This window comes from Lepidochelys olivacea, assembly GCF_965140295.1.
Source record: "Lepidochelys olivacea isolate rLepOli2 genome assembly, chromosome: 1".
Taxonomy (NCBI): Eukaryota; Metazoa; Chordata; order Testudines; family Cheloniidae; genus Lepidochelys; species Lepidochelys olivacea.
In genome coordinates this window covers 177,446,766-177,471,694 of record NC_140411.1, presented here as the reverse complement: position 1 = coordinate 177,471,694, position 24,929 = coordinate 177,446,766, and the positions used below count along the sequence as shown (strand labels likewise).

The 24,929-nt window shown below is 37.2% G+C and overlaps 1 protein-coding gene across 1 annotated transcript in view; it reads left to right on the top strand.

Annotated features, from left to right (window-relative positions):
- The window catches only part of LOC311514299 (uncharacterized protein), a 393,040-nt gene extending 368,409 nt beyond the window's left edge, over nt 1-24,631 (top strand). Inside the window, exon 11 of the mRNA XM_084616784.1 lies at nt 22,435-24,631. The gene's annotated coding sequence lies outside the window, so the exon portion shown is untranslated. The remainder of the gene's footprint in view (nt 1-22,434) is intronic.
- The last annotated feature ends 298 nt before the right edge of the window (nt 24,632-24,929 follow it).

Here is a 24,929-nt window from a genome sequence, read left to right as displayed (position 1 = left end):
GGGTTTCAGTTTAGGTCTCTGAACTTAAATACTCTGTGTATTCAAGTCTGGTGCTGCTTAGAAAATTATTGCTTCAAGTTCCTTTGCTTCTGGTATATCTGGAGAGTTAATGTAACAAGGATGGTCTCTGAATCTTTATATTCCAAGAGGAGGATAATCCAGTTCAGTATTTCCAGAAAGGAAAATTACTTTTGGGAAAGAGCAATAGAGGACATGAGCCAAATTCTGACCAGCTATTGTTGCTCACATCTGGATAAGGTACAGACACTACCCTGGAGAATTGGAGGGTAGCAAATATTGTGGTTAGTTTTTAGAAAGCTGTTTTGGATTAAACCAGTTAAACTTACTTCAAGACAAGGAAAAGGGGGAGAAACTATTATTTAAAATTTAATTATAAAATACTGAGATGATCATAATAGAAACTAACCGTGTTATTAAAACACAAGAAAAAGGAGAGTCAGCTGACATACTTTTCTTGGACTTTTACAAAATCCCTCATGAGAGACTATTAAAGAAGCCATGGAATCACTTGGTGAGCAGTAATGTTCTCTCATGGATTAGAAACTGGCTAAGAAACAGAACAAGAATGAATAGCCAGTTTTCATCAGAGCAAAAAGTTAACAATGGGGTGCCGCAAGATTTCAATGCTAGGGCAGATGTTGTTTAATATGTTTATTAATGATCTGGAAAAAGGGGTGAGAAGTAAGATGGCAACATTTGCAGATGACACAATTATTTATGTTAGTCAAGTCCAAAGAAGACTCTGAGGAACATCAAAGTGACCCATCAAAGCTACAAAAATGGGCAACACAATGGCAAATGAAATTCAATGTTGATAAATGCAAGGTAGTGCACATTGGAGGAATAGTTTGAACTACTTATGCACTTTACTGGATTCTAAATTAACTGTAGCAGTTCAGGAAAGAGATCATCATTGTGGGCAACTCAGTGAAAACATATGCTCAATGTTTGGCTGTGGTAAAAACAAGCAACAAAAACCAACCACCTAACTATCAAGATACATAAGGAACAGGTGGAAAATTATACTGATAATTTTGATAAGGTCATGACGATATTATATAAGTTGATGGCACCCCTTACCTTGAATGGTATGTTCGGTTTTGGTCAGCCTTTGTTAAAAAGGATATAACAAAAATAAGTGGAGGTTCAGAGGTAGGTGAATAAAATTATTAGAGCAATGAAAAATCCTCAATGTAAAGAGAGATTGAAAAGATGGAGACTGTTTAGTTTGTAGAGATAAAGAGCAAGATGTGAAATGTTTATCTATTACAGACACAGTAGATAGGTTGTTGTGTTGCCAATCACTGAGATCCTGCCTTTATATTGATTCTCACTACTAACCTAGTTCTTTTCCCTGCTTAGTCCCCACAAAATTCAGTATAGAATCTAGAGATAGGAAAGACCCTTTAGCTTGTAATGGTCTAAACTTAATGGCCATTATGAGATATGTGTACAGACTATGCTTATGAATGCATGTATTTGTATATATAGAAAATTGTGCTCATAGTCTTTGTATGAAATGTACAGATATACATGTAGTTGTAATATACTTGGAGTTTTGCTAAATATTTTTGTTTCATAGCGTCTCATAAAATCTTATTCTCCGAACTAATTCAGCTGGCTTGGATACAAAAATGCTGCATTGAAAATTGGATAAAGGACAAGAAACAAAAGATAATGATAAATAGTAAATTGTTAAATTAGGGAGAAAGAGTAAAGGGGATTCCACAGAGATGTGTGCTAAGTTAAGTCTTATTTAATATCTTCATTAATGGGTTAGAAGAGGAAGTGAACACCATATTAATGAAACTCAATGGTAACAGTTAACCTGAAAGATTTGTGAACTCCAATGGAGACAGAAAGTTGATGCAAAGAAATCAAGAGAGATTAGAGACATAGACAGGTAATAGTAAAAGTGAGATTTAATTTGGAGAATGCAAGCTAGTTTTATAGCACAATAACATTGTATACAGCTAGTTGATTCATCTGCTTATTCTTTGGGGTTCAAACCCCATGTTCTCCCCTTTTTGTGTCTGGACCCTGATTGTCACACAGACAATGCAGATAGCTTACACTGATACTGGGTGAAATTCATAAAGGCCTACTCACCACTTCAGTCCTCAAAATTGAGCATAGGTCAGTTTTAAATTATGTCTTGGCCTGTGCTGGCCCTCTGCACAGAGGTGAATACCATCTATTGTCCTTGTATGGTCTCCTTATCGTTTCTTTAAAGAATATGGTGAAATTCACCTGAGATGATTTATTTTCATAAAACAGTGATGACATTTTCTTATTAGCCTATTCTTTCCCAGTCCTAATATCCAGTTATTTCATCCCTGGTAATTCTTTTTAATATTTATCTGGACTAAAGATCAGACTCCTGCTGTTTACTTTAAAAATAGATACCACATCAACCTTCCTCTGCTCTTCTGTGGTGGCTCTCACTGATGTGTCAGCATTTATCCACTGCCACTGCTCAGTTATCACACATACCAGTTATCTCCTACTCTAGGTGTAGGGAAATACTATGGTATATCAGATGTCTCTGGGCAAATTCTGATTCTTTAAAAATAACTCCTGAATGTTCCTCAGTTAATTAATATTAATATTAATACTGAGGAAACAAACCAATTAACTATTTTTACATAATAATTAAGACAAAATGACCTCAGTAGAACACCATGGTATGATCGAGTTCAGTCACAAGGAACAAAGGAGGACATAATCTATTCTCTCTCCATTCATGAGTTTTAGTTTAGTTCTTTGGGTGGTGAAGGCCCCTGATATAATGAAGTACCTAACAGAGGAGTGAGTGGTTGGTCCTCAGAGATAAAGTACCTAATAGAAGAGTGAGAAGGCTTGGTCCTCGCAAATAAAGTTTTTTTCCTTTGCTTAAAATTTCATTAGCTGTAACATTTAGAAGATATAGATGGATTATGAAAAAAGTCATAATTTTCCATCTCGAGTATTTTTTCTCTTTTTGGGGAAATAAGCTGAAATGTAAATACCGCCTGTAGCTCTTTAATCCCACGCCTAAATTGTGGGAGTAAATTCATAAAACATATTTGAAATTATTTTCTTTTTATGCATCAACCCAGATTCCTGCCCCCACAGCAGACACACACACCTTTCCTTTCTAGTATTCTAAGGGTAGAATTCAACCTTGGATCATCTTGAAGAGTTGTGAGGATCCCAGGAAACATGACTGGAAACACAAATAATCAGACTAAGGATGCAGACATTCACTAAAGTGGAATGCCACTTGATGCTTCGTGTGCTTTCTAATTTTCCCCAAACAATTCTAAATTAAAGGGATATAAAAATATTGTCTTATTCATCCGGTGAAGATATAATTAAGAATATTAGGATAGAACAAAGACTGTAAAAAATGTAATGAGATTAGGAATTAACAGAATCCATTTTAGAGATGTTTTTCCATTAATATTCAGTGGATTAACAGCCATTAATGTTAATGAGAGTTAGACAAATCCTCCTGCAAATAGGGGCAGATACCCTTGGAAGATTAAACTTTATCAGACTGTATACAATATATTATGTTAAAAAAAGATTGATTTAGTGAAATGGAGAAAACAATAAATATCTGGGTATATAAAGCCTAAACCCCACTGGCATGAGGTCTCCGTGTAAAGTATCACATAATAAGAAAATGTGATCTATAAGAGCTGGTATAATATAGATGGATCTGATAAATCTGCCCTCAGCTTGTGAGTCTAAGGTTTTCCTTGCAATACACGGAATAATACACCCACTTTTTGTTAAGCATAGAGGTGTAGCCGTGTTAGTCTGGATCTGTAAAAGCGGCAAAGAGTCCTGTGGCACCTTATAGACTAACAGACGTATTGGAGCATGAGCTTTCGTGGGTGAATACCCTCTTCCTTGGATGCATGTAGTGGAAATTTCCAGAGGCAGGTATAAATGTGAAAGCAAGAATCAGGCTAGGGATAACGAGGTTAGTTCAATCAGGGAGGATGAGGCCCTCTTCTAGCAGTTGAGGTGTGAACACCAAGGGAGGAGAAACTGCTCTTGTAGTTGGCTAGCCAATCACAGTCTTTGTTTAATCCTGGGCTGATGGTGTCTAATTTGCAAATGAACTGAAGCTCAGCAGTTTCTCTTTGAAGTCTGGTCCTGAAGTTTTTTTGCTGCAGGATGGCTACCTTTAAATCTGCTATTGTGTGTCCAGTGAGGCTGAAGTGTTCTCCTACAGGTTTTTGTATATTGCCATTCCTAATATCTGATTTGTGTCCATTTATCCTTTTAAGTGCTCACTTTACCAGCCTTAGGAATGAGCCAGGTGTGATAGCATAGTCTGACCTGCTGAAACCAATGCTACTCTTCAAAATGCTTTTGAAAAATCCTAAAACTATAAAGACCCAACTAAACCCATTTTCTATGAACAAGGGTCTTGCAGCATTCTCTGTCTAAGATCCCTGGATGTGTATTGCTACTTATATTGGTGAGTTAAATGCTGTTCCATCTTGCAAAAGAGATTTAGAGGCTCACAGATTTAGCTAACAGCTATTCTATGTGTGACTATAAATAATGCCAACAGTGCTTGCCATTAAAAACCCTGTATAGAATTGTTCATAATTTCCTTGGCAAATAACTATTGCTACTATGATTTTCTTTCTCGCAGAGGCATAACTGTAGATATTTTAATGGTTAATAGTATATGGCTCTATACAGAGCTGTATCTTATGTCTCAGCAACTTCACAGTCAACATTATTCCCTGAGCTTTTCTTGTCTATTTCATCAATGGACTATTTTTTTATTTAAAATGCATAAATAAATATTTTATATCGTATGGTAAGTCACTTTTGAATATTATTTAATAAGCCATTTTAGGTGCCAGGCAGCCTTAAATGTTTCCATCGAGAAGCTGCTTTCCTGGAGTTTACCAGAGGAAGCACCACCAGATCACCTTTGCCATCTTAAAGAATCAAAAATATAGTTAAAAATCTGAGCTTCAAATTAGGGTTCATATTCATTAACTTTCCCCCTCCTCACATTAACGTTCCTCCCCCTTACTCAGATACCAAGAATGAGAGACAGGGAAAAAATAATTATAAGAAATATGGTATAACCGATTATCTGTCTTTGTTATTAGTTATTTATTATTTGTACTACAGAAGTGCTTGGAGGCCTTAATCAGTTTCAGGATCCACTTGGGCTAGGTAGTATACATCTACATAGAAGGAGACGGTCCTTGTCCTGCCGAGTTTATATTCTAAGGCTAGGATTTTCATAAGTGCCCAGAATTGGCCCCAGTTTACTCCCATTGAACTCAGTGAAGAGTATTACCTGAGTTGGCCAATGCTGAGTTTGCTTGAAAATCCCACTGGAAATATACCAAGACAAACAAAGAGTGGAGGGAATTACTGAAGAAAATACCAAAGTAGCAGTTTCTTCTTTCTGCACCCCCCTCCAACACAACGACCACCACCACCACCCCGCAAAAAACAAAAACAAAACACTCCATTTCTTTCTGAGTTCACTTTCCCCCATATGACAACCTGGTAATCCCTGCTCTGCAGGAAATCCAATGTCTTAGCTGGTTTCAGAGTAACAGCCGTGTTAGTCTGTATTCGCAAAAAGAAAAGGAGTACTTGTGGCACCTTAGAGACTAACAAATTTATTTGAGCATAAGCTTTCGTGAGCTACAGCTCACTTCATCGGATGCATTCAGTGGATGCATTCCCAGCCAGGCCTTTCTCACTCTCTACAGCCATATCTCAACTTATGATAGAAATGAAGAACTAAAAGTTTGCTTTCCATCTGCCAATCATCATCATGTGGCTTCTTTCCAGCAGGAGTAGGAACATACACACAACTTGTGGGCTGCCTGAGCACTCTTCCTTCCTAGATAAAACTGAAAAAACAAAATTATTAGAGATCTTGTTCTATTTCCATAGGTCACCATTTCAGAGGTTGAAATACTGGCCCCACTGACGTAAATGGCAAACCTTCCATTGACTTCACTTGTGTCAGGTTATCTTCCAGAATCTCTAAGGATTTATAGGAGGGCCTATATCTTCTTTCAGATATGCACTGTGGCTCTCTGATACTTGGTATAAATTCTTTATTTAGAGGTCTTATTGCAGCTTCTTAACCAAATATCCATATATGCCATGGTTCTGCCATTCTCTAAAGACTGCAGCTTCTCAGAACCACATGCAGCATGGTATCCTCACTACAGTGTGTTTGTGGTTTGGGTAAAAGTGAGGTGTTTAGAACCAATCATTTATTCCAAATCTTCTTTGTAAAAAAGGCAGATGTGCTCTGAGGGCCATTTCACAAGTAAACTACAAGTGACTTGGAAAGGAATAATTTACATTGTTAAGTCTACTCCTCTGTGCAGTCAGTGTGCAAACTGCCTGGCTACGTGAATTCTACGTATCTTTCAACTAAGTCATAGGTTCAAATGCATAATCCATCACTCCTGTGCATCCTGTGGATTTCTGATGCACTTTCAAATATTTTAATCTCCTTTGTGCCAGTTCTTTTAAGCAGAACTCATTTGTTTCAATGGGGAGTTCTGCATAAAAACTCAGGGCCCAACGTGGCCCTATGAGTAGATCACAGCAATCTGCCATTTTTCATATGTCATAGATATGATATTGATTATATTCATCATTTTGCATGTTTGTTTGGAATAGTATGTCTGAGAGAACACAGCAGCACAGAAACTACTTACAAGATAGGTACACAATGTCTGATGGCATGGAACATGTGAAATGAAAGATACACCAGATGCTGCCTTTAAACTTGTATTGTATGCCAAAAGCTCAAAAGCTGATGCTTGGAATACCTTCCACATCAGTGATAAGCGGGCTAGTTGCCAAACAATAAGGCAAAATGTTGCCTCTTGTATTGGATAGTACATTTTATAGGTGATCTGTATATATGTTGTGGCTGTAATGGTCACAGTGAGCTTATGAGAACTGCAGCAATTTTACATTTTAAACTATAACATGATCACACATATTGTATAGCAATTAAACTCTTTTCAGCACATTCTTTACTCTCTCTGAATTCCAACCACAGTTTCTAGGCTGATTTATTTTACTGTGGCAAATAAATTACCAAGACTCTGTTGGGAAAATAACACAGCAGGGCACAGATCATCCAATAAGTTCTTGGAATATATTGGAGACAATTTTTTATTTCAGAAGGTGGAGAAAGCTACCAGGGGAGAGGCTGCTTTAGGTTTGATTTTGAACTGGTTGAGAATTTGAAAGTGGAAGGCAGCTTGGGTGAAAGTGATCATGAAATAATAAGAGTTCATGATTCTAAGGAGTGGTAGGAGGGAGAACAGCAAAATAAAGACAATGGATTTTAAGAAGGCAGACTTTAGCAAACTCAGGGCATTGGTAGGTAAGTTCCCATGGGAAGCAAGTCTAAGGGGAAAAACAATAGAAGACAGTTGCCAGTTGGCACAAGAGCAAACAATTCCACTGTGTAGGAAAGATAGGAGGTATGGCAAGAGACCAGCCTGGCTTGACCAGGAGATATTCAATGATCTAAAAATCAAAAAAGAGTCATACAAAAAGTGGAAACTAGATAAAATTAGAAAGGATGAATATAAACAAATAACACAAGTATGTAGGGACAAAATTAGAAAGGGCAAGGCACAAAATGAGATCAAACTAGCTAGAGACATAAAGGGTAACAAGAAAACATTCCACAAACACACTGGAAGCAAGAGGAAGACTAACGACAGGGTAGGCCAGTTATTCAATGGAGGGAAGGGGAAATAATAATGTGAAATGACAGAGGTGCTTAATGACTTCTTTCTTTCGGTTTTCACCAAGAAGGTTGGTGGTGCTTGGACTTCTAATGTAGTGAATGCCAGTGAAAATGAGGTAGGATCAGAAGAGGCTAAAATAGGGAAAGAACAAGTTAAAAATTACTTAGACAAATTAGATGTCTTAAAGTCACCAGGTCCTGATGAAATGCATCCTAGAATACTCAAGGAGCTGACTGAGGAGATATCTGAACCATTAGCGATTAGCTTTGAGAAATCATGGAAGACAGGAGAGATCCCAGAAGACTGGGAAAGGGCAAATATAGTGCCCATCTATAAAAAAGGAAATAAGGACAACTCGGGGAATTACAGACCAGTCAACTTAACTTCTGTACCCAGAAAGATAATGGAGTAAATTATTAAGCAATCAGTTTGCGAACATCTAGAAGAAAATAAGGTGATAAGTAACAGTCAGCATGGATTTGTCAAAAACAAATCATGTCAAAGCAACCTGGTAGCTTACTTTAACCGGGTAACAAGCCTTGTGGATGGGGGGAAGAGGTAGACATGGTATATCTTGATTTTAGTAAAGCTTTTAATATTCTCCCGCATGACCGTCTCATAAATTAACTAGGGAAATGAAACCTATATGGAGCTACTGTAAGGTGGGTGCAAAATTCGTTGGAAAACCATTCCCAGAGAGTAATCAGTGGTTCACAGTCATGCTGGAAGAGCATAACAAGTGGGGTCCCGCAGGGATCAGTTCTGGGTTCGGTTCTGTTCAATATATTCATCAATGATTTAGATAATGGTATACACAGTACACTTATAAAGTTTGTGGATGATACCAAGCTGGGAGGGGTTGCAAATGCTTTGAAGGATAGGATTAAAATTCAAAAAGATCTGGACAAACTGGAGAAGTGGTCTGAAGTAAATAGGATGAAATTCAATAAGGACAAATGCAAAGTATTCTATTTAGGATAGAACAATCTGTTGCACACATACAAAGTGGGAAATGACTGCGTAGGAAGGAAAGGGATCTGGGGGTCATAGTGGACCACAAGCTAAATATGAGTCAACAGTGTAACACTGTTGCAAAAAAAGTGAACGTAATTCTAGGATTTATTAATGGGAGTTTTGTAAGCAAGACATGAGAAGTAATTCTTCCGCTGTACTCCACACTGATTAGGCCTCAACTGGAGTATTGTGTCCAGTTCAGGGCACCACATTTCAGGAAGGATGTGGAAAAGTTGGAGAGAGTCTAGAGAAGAGCCACAAAAATGATTAAAGGTCTAGAAAACATGATCTATGAGGGAAGATTGAAAAAATTGGGTTTGTTTAGTCTGGAAGAGAGAAGACTGACAGGGAACATAAAAGTTTTCAAGTATGTAAAAGTTATTACAAGGAGGAGGAAGAAAATTTATTTTTCTTAATCTCTGAGGATAGGACAAGAAACAATGGGCTTAAATTGCAGCAAGGGAGGTTTAGGTTGGACATTAGGAAAAACTTCCTACTGTCAGGGTGATTAAATACTGGAATAAATTGCTTAGGAAGGTTGTGGAATCTCCATCGTTGGAGATTTTTAAGAGCAGGTTAGACAAACACCTGTCAGGAATGGTCTAGATAATTACTCCTGCCCCGAGTGCAGGGGACTGGATTAGATGACCTCTCGAGGTCCCTGTGACGTTGCACCCCATAATGCTTTATGGAAATATACTTATGAAAGTAAATATGGCATAACTGGAATATGTTTTATGCTATATATGCCATGTAACATATCTCTGCAAAGGTTATGATCTATTGAATATATTCATCCTATTTGTATACGTGCATCATTTTTGTATTCGAAGTTATGAATATTGGCTATGTACTTGTTTGAGTTTAAGTAGCCTTAGTAAAGCATTTGATCAGCTTCTTGAGAAAGGAATGTGCAAATTAAGTGCCCAATCAAGAAACACTTAACTGGCAATAGATCTTGCAAGACTCCAATCCACATAAGAAGTCTTCGTGGAGACATTCAAGATAGCATGTGGGCAATGGCTGCTGCCTGTAAAAACTGACTCATGAATGGACATTTGACTTGCCCATGCGACTCCAAACTCCATCTTGGAGCTGAATTTTGCATAGGAGAGAGGAGGGGTCTCCACCCACAAGAGGAGTCTACTTAAGCCCCTGGGAGACCCCTCCATTTTTGTCTTCAGCTTGCTCAAGAGATAGCCTCTCCGCCCCCAAAGGATACCTGAAAGAAACTGGAACAAAGGACAGTAACCATGGGAGTGTGAGTGATTGCTGAACCCAGTCTAGAAGGAGGCTAGTGTGTAAAAGAAGCTTACTGGGACATCTCTGAGGGTGAGATTTCATCTGTAATCATTTTCTTACTGTATGAGGTTTAGACTAGCATGTTTTATTTTATTTTGTTTGGTAATTTACTTTGTTCTGTCTGTTATACTTGGAACCACTTAAATCCTACGTTTTGTAGTTAATAAAGTCACTTTTTACTTATTAATTAACCCAGAGTATGTATTAATGTCTGGGGGGGCAAACAGCTGTGCATATCTCTCTATCAGTGTTATAGAAGGTGAACAATTTATGAGTTTACCCTGTATAAGCTTTATACATATATATTTCACAAAGGTGCAGTTCAGGAAAACCATAACCTCTGAAAATCAGAGAGCTGATTTTAGTAAGAATTCTGTTGTACTAGGCGTGTTCTTCTCTACAGTAATTTCAGTTCAAGTGCCCAGATATTTCTAAGTATGTTCTTTGTGTGTTGGTGTATAATTCCTCCTAACAAGAAATTAAATATGAAGGGATCAAATAACAGTTAGAGAGTATAATGACAATTTCTTTCAGTTAAATGTCTGACTTCCATTTGTGTGTATTCTTTGGCTATTGTTGGTATGGTGGCTTCTCAACTACAGTTCCCACCAGCCAGAACATCTTTCTAGTATTTCTTGTCCTCCTCGATTCTCCTCTCTTTTCTCCATTGCCTATGCCTCTTGTTTTCTTTCTCCCTGTACTGTTGTTTCAAATTTAGCAGCAAAACAGTTTATTTAGCTCCACGTAGCAGTTAGAGATGCTGCCAGTATGAAAGACCCTATACAATATCAATTTGCATAATTCAATGTTATATACAGTACAAACATGGTTTTCCAAAGGTCTCAGATGGGGACAACCATAATCTTTGACTAAGGAAGGGTTTGGATAATTGGATGAGCTAGCTCAGCAGATTCTGAAATTGGCATTCAGGCTCAGAAGATCCTGAGTCAAACTTCCAAGCCTGCTGAGCTAGTTCTCCAGTTGGCTGACTCACTCAGCAGATTTTATGGCTTTATGTGGTGAAAAAAAAGTGTGAATGCATCAAGACTTGGGCTTCAAGGTCTGTCTTGGAGGTTAAGTTCCTGAATGAGCCAGGACACTGTCATTCTATCCGTGGTAGTGAACTGCAGCAAGTATCTACTGAGTGGTGATCTCTGGGGAGGGAAGTAGTAGTCACCATTCACCAAACCTAATTTACCTGAAACTGTGAGGGGACATAACCCTATTTGAAAGACCAGGCCAGCTGGGAAAACTGATGTTTGAGTAATCGATGACTGGCTCTATATTTTCATGGTGGCGACAAAAAATAGGAGGGAGGGAAATAATTTTGGCAATACAGAATATTAACTATAAAGGACTAACGGTGGCCTAAAAACGCAGGACATGGCAGATGAATTGCCAATTGGTGCCTTTGAAAGTCTTGATTTATGCTGGTCATTTTGGTAGAGTAACTAACCAAAAGGTAGCATAGTATAAGCGTATTCATTGGAAACTTTCATCTTAGTTTTTCAGTCACATTTCACTCTCTTTTGTGATATTTTCATCCTTTTATTGAGTCTGAGATAAAAACTAAGTTAAGCTACAGTTATTAATAACTTCAGGGATGTTGTAAATATCCCCAATCCAATCATTACAAATTTAGGAGATTCAGAGCTTAAGTTACACTTAAAAGAATTTCAAACATAATAACGTATGGAAATTCATAGTTAAAGCACCCAAACACCCTTACCTTGGTCCTGCAGTGATGTCATATAATAAAAATACAATTGTGATTAGTGCATAATAAATCTTGTAGTCTCAGATTTGATTAAAACTGGATTTTAAAGACACAGTAAAGATTTGCTTTGGCAGGAGGTGCACGCAGTGTCACTACAGGGCAGAGTCAAGGGTGTTTGTGTGCATTCTCATGCTTCTGTAAGATAATTGAGGAGAGAAGTCTAGGCAAAAGTAGGGAGCATGACAGTCTGTAGGAAGAAATGAGGTACAGGTGGGATGGAACTGATGGGGAGGAGGAGACCTGCAGAAGAAAATGGAAAGCCAGTACAGAGATGTGCTCAGCAGATGATCTTGTTAGTACTGTTTCTGTAACACTGGAAGGAAGAAGTGAGACAGTTACCGTAGTGAGGCCTGATTGAGTTTTGATTATTTTTTTATTTATTTACTTACTTACTTTTAATAACTACTAAAGTTATTAAACTAAACTACTAAAGTTGACTTTCATGCAGTTAGGGTAAAATTATGCCTTTTGAAATGCATATATCCCATTTATCAATGGGAGCAGACATGCATCAAAGGGCAGAATTTGGCTTATTTTGTGATTGGCCGTACATATGTATAAATCTTGTGCATCTATTGAAGTCCTAATGTAGATATCGTTACAGGTGCAGTATTTTTATATTCTTTAGGTCTAGTCTATGCATGAAACCCCTCAGTTATATAGGTTTCAGAGTAACAGCCGTGTTAGTCTGTATTCGCAAAAAGAAAAGGAGTACTTGTGGCACCTTAGAGACTAACCAATTTATTTGAGCATAAGCTTTCGTGAGCTACAGCTCACTTCATCGGATGCATACTGTGGAAACTGTTATATACATATTTTCAGTCTCTGTTCTTTGTTTGAAAAAGAGTCAAAACTACAGATTGTATAAGCTTTCAATATTCATTTTTATTTACCTCAAAAATGCAACTGATTTGCTTTGTGATGGCTTTTCTGAGGGAAGTGATGCATTGTAATCAATTTATTGTGTCCATTTTAAAATGTTAAGGACACTTTTATTACTTAACTAGCAGCAATTTTTCTGTATGGGATTTTGCGGCCTTTCTATTTATTTATGTATTTATTTAGAAAGATTTTCTAATATTGGAGTAAAGCTATTTAAAGGACTTGTTTCTATGAGAATTCTGGTCTAGCATATCTTAATTAAGTTCATGCTTGTTATTGGGTTTTTTTTGTTTTTTTTAATTAACACTCAATAAGACTTTAGGGAATAAGTAAGATAGATATCGGAGAGTATATTTCTACTACTATTTTATAATAAAGATTTTTTCTTTATGATTTTTCCTGTGGTAAGATATGACACACAGGCAAATGTTTACTTGATTGTCTTGATAACTGACTGGGAAAGTTCTTTGGAGATATTAAATATTTGTTTGTAATAAAAATGACATCTGAGCGTAATAGTTCAGTTAGAATTTCTTAGTAACAAAATGTAGAAAGATGCAAATTGTTCCTATGTACACATTAATTTGATAAAATGAACTTTTTAAATTTTTGTTTCTGGAACTACATGCAGATTCTGTAGTTACTTCGGCCAGTGTTCACTGTCGGTTGAGTTTATTTAAAGAGCTTTTCTAGTCACCTTTGAACCCAAATGATTTCTCCAGATGTACAGACGTGAACAATGTAAAAATCTTGCTGCTTCAGCAGAACAGGATCCAGCTGGCAGGGAACTGGATCTGCAAGTCATTGGTTACAGCTGTGTTTCGATTTGTGTGATGGTTGAAAAAATAAATTACCAGATTAAATGGTTAGAAAGAGGACTCTTTGTTTAGCCCTTGTGTGGGGACTGAAAGTGTTTATGGTGCTGTTTTCTACACAGCCTTTGCAAAGTAAGTTGGACAAACAGATTTATTCAAAACTCCTCAGAAATGTTGCACATTCAGCTTTATATCATCACAGAAGAAACTGTATGTTTTTGTATAATGTTGTCAACCAGCAACTATTTTAAAGGTCTGTGGCCTCTGATGGTGGCAGTCACATTTCTGTCTTTTAGGCGTTGTAGTTTATCATTAGAATACAGTGTTCTATAGTTTAATAGTTAAACGCTTTAAAATGTGTCTCTTAGCATGCATACAAATACATGATGGCCTCTGTCAGATTCATAAATTGTTAATAGGTTTATTATTTCACTTTTGTAGATCACTTACCTTTCACTTTGCATAATAATGCTGATGCAGTTGTAAATCTGGCACACAACAATTTAGAAGACTAGATACAATGAAATCAGAAATTAAATGCCAACAGTTTGGACTATTAAGTATTTTTTAATGTTCTAACAATTTAGATGAATATACTCCCCAATGCAGGTATTAGGTTTTATTGCACAATAGCCCTGATTCTGCAAAGGCATACATGCACGATTTTATGTACAGTGAGGATTCTCATTGATTTCAGTGAGAGTACTCATGCTTAAAGTTAACCACAAGTCTTTGTAGGATTGGGGAGGGAGGAAGAAGGGGTATGCTTTGCTAAGAACTATACATATTTTATAGTGCTATATTAGGGCGCAATCCCATGAGGTACTGGGAGCCCCCAACTGTCAATGTGAGTTGAGGGTGCTTAGCCCTTCACATGATTGGGCCTTACATTCTTGAAGTGAAATCCTCACTCCATTGAAGTCAATGGGAGTTTTACCATTGACTTAAATGATGACAGGCTTTAACCCTTGGAGACAGAGTCTGATGCCCTTACTCAAACTAACTAGTACCATATCCCACAAGTGATTCCACTCAAGTAAATGGAACTACTTGTGGAGTTAAAGTACTACTCAGTGTGCATAAGAGTATCAGAATCTGGCCATTAATAATAATAAATTCAAAGCCTGCATCTCAAGATCAGATAAATATATGAAAAAATCAATAACATGCAACTTTCAGAGGTGAAAAAGCAGGGAAGTAACTGTAAGATTTTAAAGCTTTAGCTGGCTTGTGGTATAGTAGTTTGCAAACCCAGAGACATTTTCAGTGCTTTGAATCTGTTTGTTCAGCATGATTTTCTAGCAATAATTTTAAGCAGACAATTTAGTTTCATTTTACAATTATAAAACCGTCAGTGGCCATGGATTGATATCAGTTACATTGTATCTATTAAGGCATATTTCTAAACAAATGCATAGATAAATATGGAATGTGATGGTTGTAATTATGTCATAATTGTTATTCTATCAAGATTTAATTACTTTCTTAAATACGTTTTGCACAAATCTTTTTCAAAGAGCTGTCTGTATTCTTTATGAAATCCTACGCAATGCTGACAGTAAGGAGAACTAAACACCAGAACAAGAGTTCTGTTCCAAGTCAAAAATGAAATCAAACAAGCTTGCCAAGTTCCACCATAAACCACCCTCAGAAATACCAGAGGCACACTTAAAATGTTTATAATAGAATATTTCCCCCTTCCCCATTTTCTTGTCCCCCAGCAGCATTTTACATTAAGAACTATGCGACAGAAAGCCATGGTGGTGCAGAATAAATAACCATAATGTATCAAAAGCAGACAAAGGTGTGATTGATCTGTCTGGAATTGGCAGACTCTTTCGCTGCATCAGGCTGTTTCTTTGATCAATGAAGGTATAGCCTCTGACCCTTAAAAAATCAATGCAATTGATTGAAAGGGAAGAGACAGAACTATGAGAATGCAAGATAGTCTTTAACCTTCACTGTCTAGAAAGTTTTAAATGTTTTTGCATGCATTTAACACCTACAGTTTCATATTTTATTTTTTAAAAGATTTACATTTCTTGAGCCCAGTTTTGAAAACTCCTAAAACAAAGTTCTGGAAACAATGTCACTTATTGTGAATGTATGTCAGAAAGGCATATCCTTTAAACAACATTGTTCATGAAAGATACACACTGCTGTGCATCAGATTTTCTTCTATAAATTCTAGCCCTGATCCTGAGCAAACAGCAATGCAGATAGTCAGTTAATTTCACCGGGAGTGCAGCCTAAGTAAAGTTGCTCACGTTTTTTTCAGGATCAGGCCCACTGAATGTTGCAACTACAGGATGAAATTTCGGCATGGGAAAGTGGGATCTCTGGCAAGAAACAACGTCTTTAAACCCTTTCCTGAACGTTTGTCAATAGATACAAAATATAGCTATCCATATATTAAATAAAGGAAATAAAGAAAAGAGAAATTTCAGAAAATATATTTAGCTAATATTTTAAGTCTATATGGGTCTCTGAATCTTATGGGATTAGTAGACTCTCTCTCCAAATAAAGTCTATCAAAAAATTTAAACTCAAACTTTTGCCCCGGTGATCATGTGTTTTATTTACATTCTGTGTTTTGTTTTACTCCCAGGCTGTTTCTTCAGATTAGACTAAAGGAGTATTAATATGAAATAATTAATAAAATCAGACTATAATGTGCTCTTCAATAGACAAAACAAACTAATTTACTCAATGTTTCATGCTTTGGGACTGCTTGAAAATGAAGAGGGGTGTGGGGGTGTGTATATGACTGGTTATTTTGTTTCACAAATAATTAAAAATGAAAAGCTTTCTTAATTAAAAATATCAATAGAATCAAACAACATTTAATATGGATGAATATACTTCCAAAGTAATTCAGGCTGCAATAATTTGTGCTGTCATGTATATTAATTTTAATTAAGGACAGGTAAACTGAAAAGGCAGCAAAAAGAGGGGAAAGTAGTATTTCCCAAGTAGGAAGAATTCTTGCAAACTTGCACAGAAAGAGTTAGAAGGTCACTCTTTCTGTGTAAATTACTATTTTTGTGATTTTTTTTAAAAAAAAATTCAGCTTCTGGTTGTACAGCTCCACTTTATGCAATTAAAATAAAATACATTATGCTTAAGTGGGAATTCTCATGACAGTTAGGGGAAACATTGTCACTAAAAACAACAGTAAGGGTGGATGTGAGGGGTTTGAATCAAGGAAGCAACAGAATAGATACTATATTTCCAGTTCATCTGGAATTTTTCTGAACTCTTTATCTCCTTGCTGTTCAACAAGAAGAGATTTCATGAACAGCCATACAAAGGCATGGCATACTGGTCACTCTCAGTCTCACTCTTAAACACTCACTTGAACAATATAGTAAAAGAGATACACTGAGAGGCTAAACAGTAAGCCTCCACTTACTTGCACTGCTACAAAACAACTCTGGTTTTTTATATCCCACTTGGAGCGCACACAGATTATAACAATTGAAACCTAGACACCACAATCACACATTTGATATCACTTACATTTCCCCTTCCTTTTTAGGAAGATACAGTCTAATTCCCCTGCAATAGTATCTCTCTCTTGTTGTCGTCCACCACCTCTTTCCTTAACAGTGTGTGTGTGTATACATATTGCACACACCGAAAAATCTCGTTAATATTAAAAATCACCTTTAGTATCATTGTCTAATCCCCCCTCCCCAAAAGATATCTCTGACACGAAGGTACTTTGACATCTAACATCTCCATGTCCAACCTCTCTGCTCATCTTTCCCTGCCCCCTCCCCATAAGCCTCTTTTTTTTTGGTGACTGCAACAATGGCCGCTGCAGTCTCTCATTTTGCTCTTGATATACAGACTGCATCTTTCCATTGTGGATGTGAATGCTGTCCCCTTGTGGATGATGCTCGCAGTCTGAAATGCTGCCTATGTTATATTTGCAAAGTAAAGCTGAGCCGTGTGTCTGTGTGCCCTTCCTCCGTCTGATTTTGGTGCCGAATGCATCACATTCCCTTTTATCCCTACAGGACAGTAGCTAGCTTCTTTCTGAGTCTTGTGCCACTGTCGATAGAGCCCGTGCCTGTAAGGATGTGAACCTGAGCTCTTTTTTCCCCCAAGACATTAGTGGCCATGTTGTCTGCATGTCTAAATCAAGGTAGAAATGAAGTAATTCCTGACTGAGGACTAAGTCCCTTGGGTCCCCTTCAAAAGGCTAAGCACTGAATCATTTTCTAGGATGAATCTTACTAAAAGGAAATAGGCAATTTTTTCCGCTTCTACGAATGAAACCAGTTGAATCACTAAATCAGACAACTGATCCCCAATAACAGTATGTCTTGTATAATGATATTGCAGAAAGTTTCCTTGAGCATGCTTCAAAAAAATGTGATCTGATTTACAAGACGTATCTCAAGAGTGCCATACCCAAGCTCCTTCAGGTATACTCCCCTGTAACAGCTTCCCTTGACTTCCTTGCCTAAACCTTTTGTATCAAGACAGCCATTGAATGCTGCTATCCCAATCTCATGCCTCACCGCTACCCTCCGATCCAGCCCCAAAATATAGCGAGCACCAAAATGTGTTCTATTCAACTATGTCAGCACCCTGAGGTACAGAGCATATTGTGTCAGGTAACATTCATAGAGCTGTACGGACTTATGCTGCACATCCTGCTTCTCCAACTGAAAACAGACCTGCAATTAAAAGATGTGGTTCTGGGTGGAAACAAAGGCAATGCATACGGAGATTGATGTTATTGTGCCTGTAATGGGGATTATTTTATTATTTTGAGTGTGCTGGTGGGAATATAACAGATTTAAGTAATCTGGAGTTCTGGGTCTATACTCGCTATACAGTAGCATTTGTTTTGGCTCCCCCCCCCCTCCACCCAACATGTTAAAACTTGAACAAGAAAGATATACGTGTTTTGCTAAGATGTTTTTGATATAAAGCTTTCTGATCTTTTCAGTACTTGCAAAAAGAAAAACTCGTTACATTGATGGATTTTTTGTCTATAAGCAGGAAATGTGAATCGTAAAATGAGAGCTAAAAGACTCTGCTTCCGTGGCTGAGACTGACAGCTCTGCCTTCCTGCTGTTGCATGTGGGAGAAAACTGTGGATGCAAAATGTAAAAAGACAAGGGAGATTTTGTGCAACTCCAGTATGCATATAAAGGTATCTTGAAATAAAAACTTTCTAACAGTTATTCATGGACTGAAAAGAGTTTATCCTAGAGGTTCCTTCACTAGGAATGTATGGTCCCTAACTCGGTTGTGCGGGGAAGAGTTCTATAATATTGGATTAATAGCAAGGGGTGACCAGCTCCAGTGTAATTCAACTAGTCCTGTTGTATTTGTAATCTCCAAGGAAACAGCTGAGTTGAATGTTAATTAAACAGCGTTCTTTGATCCACCCAGCCACTCCCAGAGGCATAATAGCAATCATATATGGCAAATACATAATGGTATGTTTAAACGAATGCCTCTAACCTTGCCATATTCACACTTAAAATATTTTTTGCTGTCCTAACTCCTTATCCCATATCATTTAAAGCCTAGGGGAAAAAGCTAAGTTCAACTTTGGTCCATCTGGAAGGCAGGGTGACAGGAAGCATAAATTCCTATTTAAGGCTATATAAGGGTTAATGATTAGAAGAGTGGAATCAGGAAAGACCTTAAGCCCAGATCTATGACAGTGGTAATTGAGCTGATTGACTACGACATCTCGTTTCAGACGACTATTGATTTAATTTAGTCTGTGTGCCCCTTGGTCCCAAAGGTGAAGCCTCAGCACTTGAACCTGGATACTTTCCCTACTCACCGTCTGGACATAAATTTACAAAATGTGCAGCCATTTAAAATTTTGACTCGTCCTCATGGCTTTACTCTAAAGTTTCTAATATCAGCAGGTTAATGTTTTTAACCATCGAGGAGACAGAGGCAGAGAGTGTGAGATGGCACAGACAGAGGAGGAAAACAAAAGATGTGGCTAGTATCTGCATCTGTTGTTTTTGATTTGCAGAGCTAGCAAGGGCTTCTTTTTGGAAGCTGTCCACAAAGCTGGGCTATCAGGAGGCAGTTTGCTGTACACAAACGTTCAATTATTAAAATAGTAGAGGTTTTCCCACGTGTGATAGCCATAGCAAGGTCATGACATTAATTTATCCAGGGCATTGTGGGTAACTATACAGAAAAAAAGCATAAAGGGCACAGATGCTGGAGCAGCAAAAAATGGATGGGTCTGAGCAAATGGAGATTAAAAGGGGATGACCAATCTAATGTACGTATAGCAGTAAGAAGCTGGCATCCATCAGACTATTGATGGCAATAAGTATTTTAAGCCATGCTGTGAATGTGTTAATTTTTTTTTCTAGCTCAGTAAATGCTAAACTGAATGCTGTAATCCTGTATTTTTTTCAGTTTTCCAAATCTGATTTCAGTCTTGCTTTTGTTGTCTCATGCTTGGCGTTCTTCTCTCGCTTGCTTTCTCTGTCTGTGGGTGTGTGCCTCTCTCTGAGATTACAGACTTAACTGTTTCCAAATTGTCTACTTTTGGTTTATTAATGATGATTGTTCATGAGTTGGTGTACAAACTGGGTTTAGGTTTTCTACCATGATGTTTTTGCTTTCTGTAGTCTGGGGGTTTGTAGTGTTTTCTCTAGAACTTTTCTGCGAATGGATGCCCTTCACGTTTGCTGCAACAGTGACGTTGCCAAACTGCTACCTTAGTTGGTACTGCAGTGTTGCACTGCATGTTGGGATCTATCTGTGTGGGTAAGCTGAGAATTTCTATAGCACCAGACAGCTTTTAAAATTGGCTTGAGAATTGTGTGCTGCTCATCCCTCTTTTGTAAATAATTTTTATACTACAAATCACTGTGTAGTGGTATTGTCTGGTAAAATAATTGCTAACGTAAAAAGGAAACACTAGTGAGTTTATCACGCTGTATGTCATGAAAGTACCTGGTTTTAAAAACAAAGGAACAAGGTAAAAACACACACCGTAACTGTGCTTTATGGATTTTCATAATCTATAATACGAATGTGCCCGCATTTCAGTTAACAAAGCTTTGTTTTCTACTGTGTGTATAACTTACAGGTATTGAGCATATGTATAAGACATACATTATACACTATAGTGTATATATATATATATATATATACACACACACACACATAAAAAAACCCTAGATAAACTACACAGAATATATAAATCAATATATATGCATTATGAGGTACTCGCATGCCCAGTATTCTGTATATTGAGTAGTATATATTGCTTCTGTCTCTCTCTCTCTCTCTCTCATACACACACACACACGCTATTTTGTATAAGGAGGTCTAAAATAAAGAATGACTAATGTCTTGTGAGGCATTGATTTAAATCCAGCAATTTATGATTTCAACACCATATTGGTGATTCAGATCTTGGCAATGATTTGTCTAAAATAATATAATTCCTACCAAATGAGAGTACATCTAGTTTAAAAAAAGCAATCATTTGAATTCACATTAAAATTAGAAATTTTCATTTTCATTATTCAACAAAAAATAGGAGAAAATTCTGGATCCCAACAGCTTATGTCCTTTGCACCAATATTTATTCAAGCAAAGGAAAAACTGAAGAAGGCGTAGAATGAACTCTAAGACTGTTAAAGAATTGCTGGCATTATTTCTCCCTAGATCACGTGTGAGCCTGGGTTGCCTGCTATTCCTGAGGCAGAGGATCGAGGATGAAAGTCTGTGTGTCAGAGCCTGTTTTCACAACTGCATTTGGAGATCTGTCTTATTGATTAGGAGAAAAAGGGGGAGGGAATAGGAGTGTGAGGTGAGGGGAGGACCGACTGACTACTGGCTTATTGCAGCTCAAGACATTTTCTTCCGGAAAGATGTCAAACAACTGAGACACAGCAACAGAGGAAGTAGAAAGGTGGAAAAATAAGAAGAGAGACCCTTTGGAAGAAATGAAGGCATTTCTTATGAGAGCCTTGAGGCTTTTTTTTTAATCCTTCCAACATCTGACCTGCAAGGGTTAGAATGCCAGCGTCATGCAAATGCCGCAGTCCAGCAGGTCTGAGAGAGGGTGGATGCTAGACAGTGAGTTAATGTTTATGATGAGTGCAGTGAAAATACCAGCCGATACCACCCCCTCCACACACAACCGCTCTGAGTCAGCATCCGCTGCTTTGCCTTGCCTTTTTGTGTGTGTCTGTGTGTGTGTGCGCATGTGTGTGTGTGTGGCTGTGGCTGTGTGCGTGTGCGTGCAAGGTAAAAGCGAGTCAGTCAGTGAGAAGCAAAGGTACGTTTGAGAGCAACTAAAATCTGACTGATTTCCATCTTCAGAGCATCAGATGTATTCCCTAAGGAGGATGGGTCTATGTGATGGGGGTGGTGTAATTATGTTAATGTCATATTTATAGAGGGGAGAGATTTTTCATTCTAATTATTGGTTTGAAAGCCGTGGTCAAAAATTGCTTGGAAAACCATGCTCAGGTTTTTTTTTTAAAAAAAGGCATGGAATGAAATCTAGGGAATGCTTGGATTTTTTTTATTGTTTCATTTAACTAGTTAGTGTCTAAGGCATAACTGATTTGAATAGTGCATACCAAATGACAAAGAAAAACTCCTATATAATGTTGCATTATATAACTGACCAAAATATTTAAAGTAATCCAAGATGTATTAAAATCTGAGATAATATTTGGAGAGAAGAGTGAGGGAGGGCAAGGGGGTAGTAAGGCAATTAGCAAATATTTTCTTCAGCATAGCTTTCTGTACAGCTTACTTGTAAATGGATGATTCACCTGTTCTACTAGCATATATTCTAATTCTTCCCCCCCCCCTTCTCTTTTTCCCTTTAAAGCTGAACCGCTTCCTGAAGAGCACTGAATTTTCTATACCAGATTCTACTTCAGTGGCCAGGACCTTTATGGCCACTGATTCTTTTGCTCTGGGTTCTGAAAAAACATCGTGGATCCATCCCTAAAGTAGAAATGTTATTTTCCGTCCCGCAAGCAAGGCTAAAGATTGGAGGAGAATGAATGTGAATCTAATTCAGGATTGCGGTCGTGCCATTCAAAGTTTTCAGCTTCAGAACAAAATGATTTGGGAAATATCAGTTTTCTTACTCTATCAACAATGTTTAAAAGTTGTAGGTGGTTCAAGTGACTTGACTCAAATAATGACAATCTTTGCATGTCAATAATTTCTACAGTTTAAGGAGTGAAAGGTAGTTTTGAGTTTGGAAAAGAAGAAGCTGTTACTATCAGCCTGTAGTGGGATTAAATGTTGAATATGGGGAAGAGGCAAAAAGTAAATAGATGCCCGAAACTTATCCTTGCACTGAGGATGGGTTTAAAGTGCTGTATATCCTAGGGCCCACCTTACTGTAGAGGTATAATGGGGAAATATTTCAATTAGAAGCCCATTAACAAGCATTTAATCCTTCTTTAAGGCATTAGAGGAAATAGAATAAAACATTTACTGTACAAATCTGCTGCAAGCAGACTTTAACCCACTTATAGACTTATCCTTCTGATGGATTATACTATGGCTACTCAGGAGTCAGAATAGTAAACATTTTATTTGTGCTCCTTTTTTCCAAAGTTGTGGAATCTGTTCTAAGAAGTGTCTTGATCAATCAGCTGATATTATTGTTTTGAATGTATGTGTCTATATTGCCTACTTATTTGATCTTTCCCAATCCCTACTTGAAAAGGTGGGGTTTTTTATACAACAGCAACAAAAGTTTTACTGAATGTAATCTTGACGACTAAGTGATTCAGATTATTTGAAGACGAATTCTACTGGATCATATCGGACTTTTCCTAGTCCCTGAGACCCTAACTTGTGAGGTTTTTTAGCAACAATCACAAGTCAGGCTCTTGGGACCTAGGCGGAGGGGAACCAGCAGCTTTGGACTTTATTGATTGTTTATCTGCAATATTAACAGAACCAAAGGAGATTTTCTTATCTGGGGGAAAATATTTATTTCAGATGTTAAGCACTAGTTTTATGCTACAAAAAAAAATTGTTGCTATGTATTGTACAATATCAAGATTCTACATAATTTGTATGTTTGGAAACCTGTATTGTAGTGGATAACGTGTAACATTTAGAATTAAAATGTAAATGAATGACATATCTACATAAAAAATCAGATACTGAAGGATAAATGCACTGTTTTCAACCATAATTTTGCTATTATGGATCCTTCTGGTGGATAATCAAAACAAAACACATTTCCAAATGTATTGCTATAATATTTAATGAACTTTTTGAAACTTACAGATTATATATTGATCTGTGAGGCCTAGCAAATGGATTCATCCTGTTGCCTTTGGGGTAATAATGTGAGCGTGCAAGAAAATTGTTGCTTCTCTTTTCCTGTAAGGCAGTGCAGAGATTCCTTTGTAGTTGTTACTATTTCTCTTAGCCTATATAATAATACAATAAAGATTCTCTCATTTGGTGTATTAACCCCTTACTCTGAAAGAAAAGAGAAAGCTGGTGTCAAATTCATAATGCTGTGTTGAAGTCACTTTGCCCACAGAACTACATACTTTTCTTGTACATACTGTATCTCAGCAGAGAAGACAGGACACTGGGAATTAAGCTCAAACTTTAGTCTCTTCCCTCACTTTTACTTTTCACTTATAAAAACAGACTAACTGTTGTGTTGTCCCCATATGCTGAATACTTCAATGACTTCAACATGAGATCTGCCAGGACACAGCTAATTTGTAATGTCTGTCACTCCTAAAGTGCTGAACCAGAACACAGAGAATTTGACTGTATTTCTTAATATTTTATAAGTAGTTTGGTCCTGATTAACTTTTTTTTCAATTTCTTGTATCTAACCCAAGATGGTACAGCACCCTGTTATTAGTGTACTAATGTCACATTTCACTGATTGAAACAAATGCTTTATTTAGGGCAAGCATCTAAACAATTTGGTCATTTTGAAACTGATATTTTGGCTCCAGTTTATTTTTTCCACATATGTGGGAGGAATTGTGTTTCATTGTAACGCTATTGTTAAAATAAATTATTATTAAACATCAGAATAATTCAAGGTTTTGTTGTCCTATTTTCTTTCAAAACAAACCACACTCTGTATAGTTTTCAATCAAGTCACTAAAACTACAATTAAAGCTTTACTTAAAATAAAAAGTCTTACCTATCCCAAAGATGACAGTAGTTTCTAATAACAATGAAATTGTTTTCTTCATAAAGCCATCAATCTAGCATGCTCAGAATACTCAAGAGTTACTTGGAAACACTTGATCCATTCTAGATGTACTACTAATTCTTTTAAAGAAAGGTGTATTGACCTATGATGGTTTCTATTTATGCAAT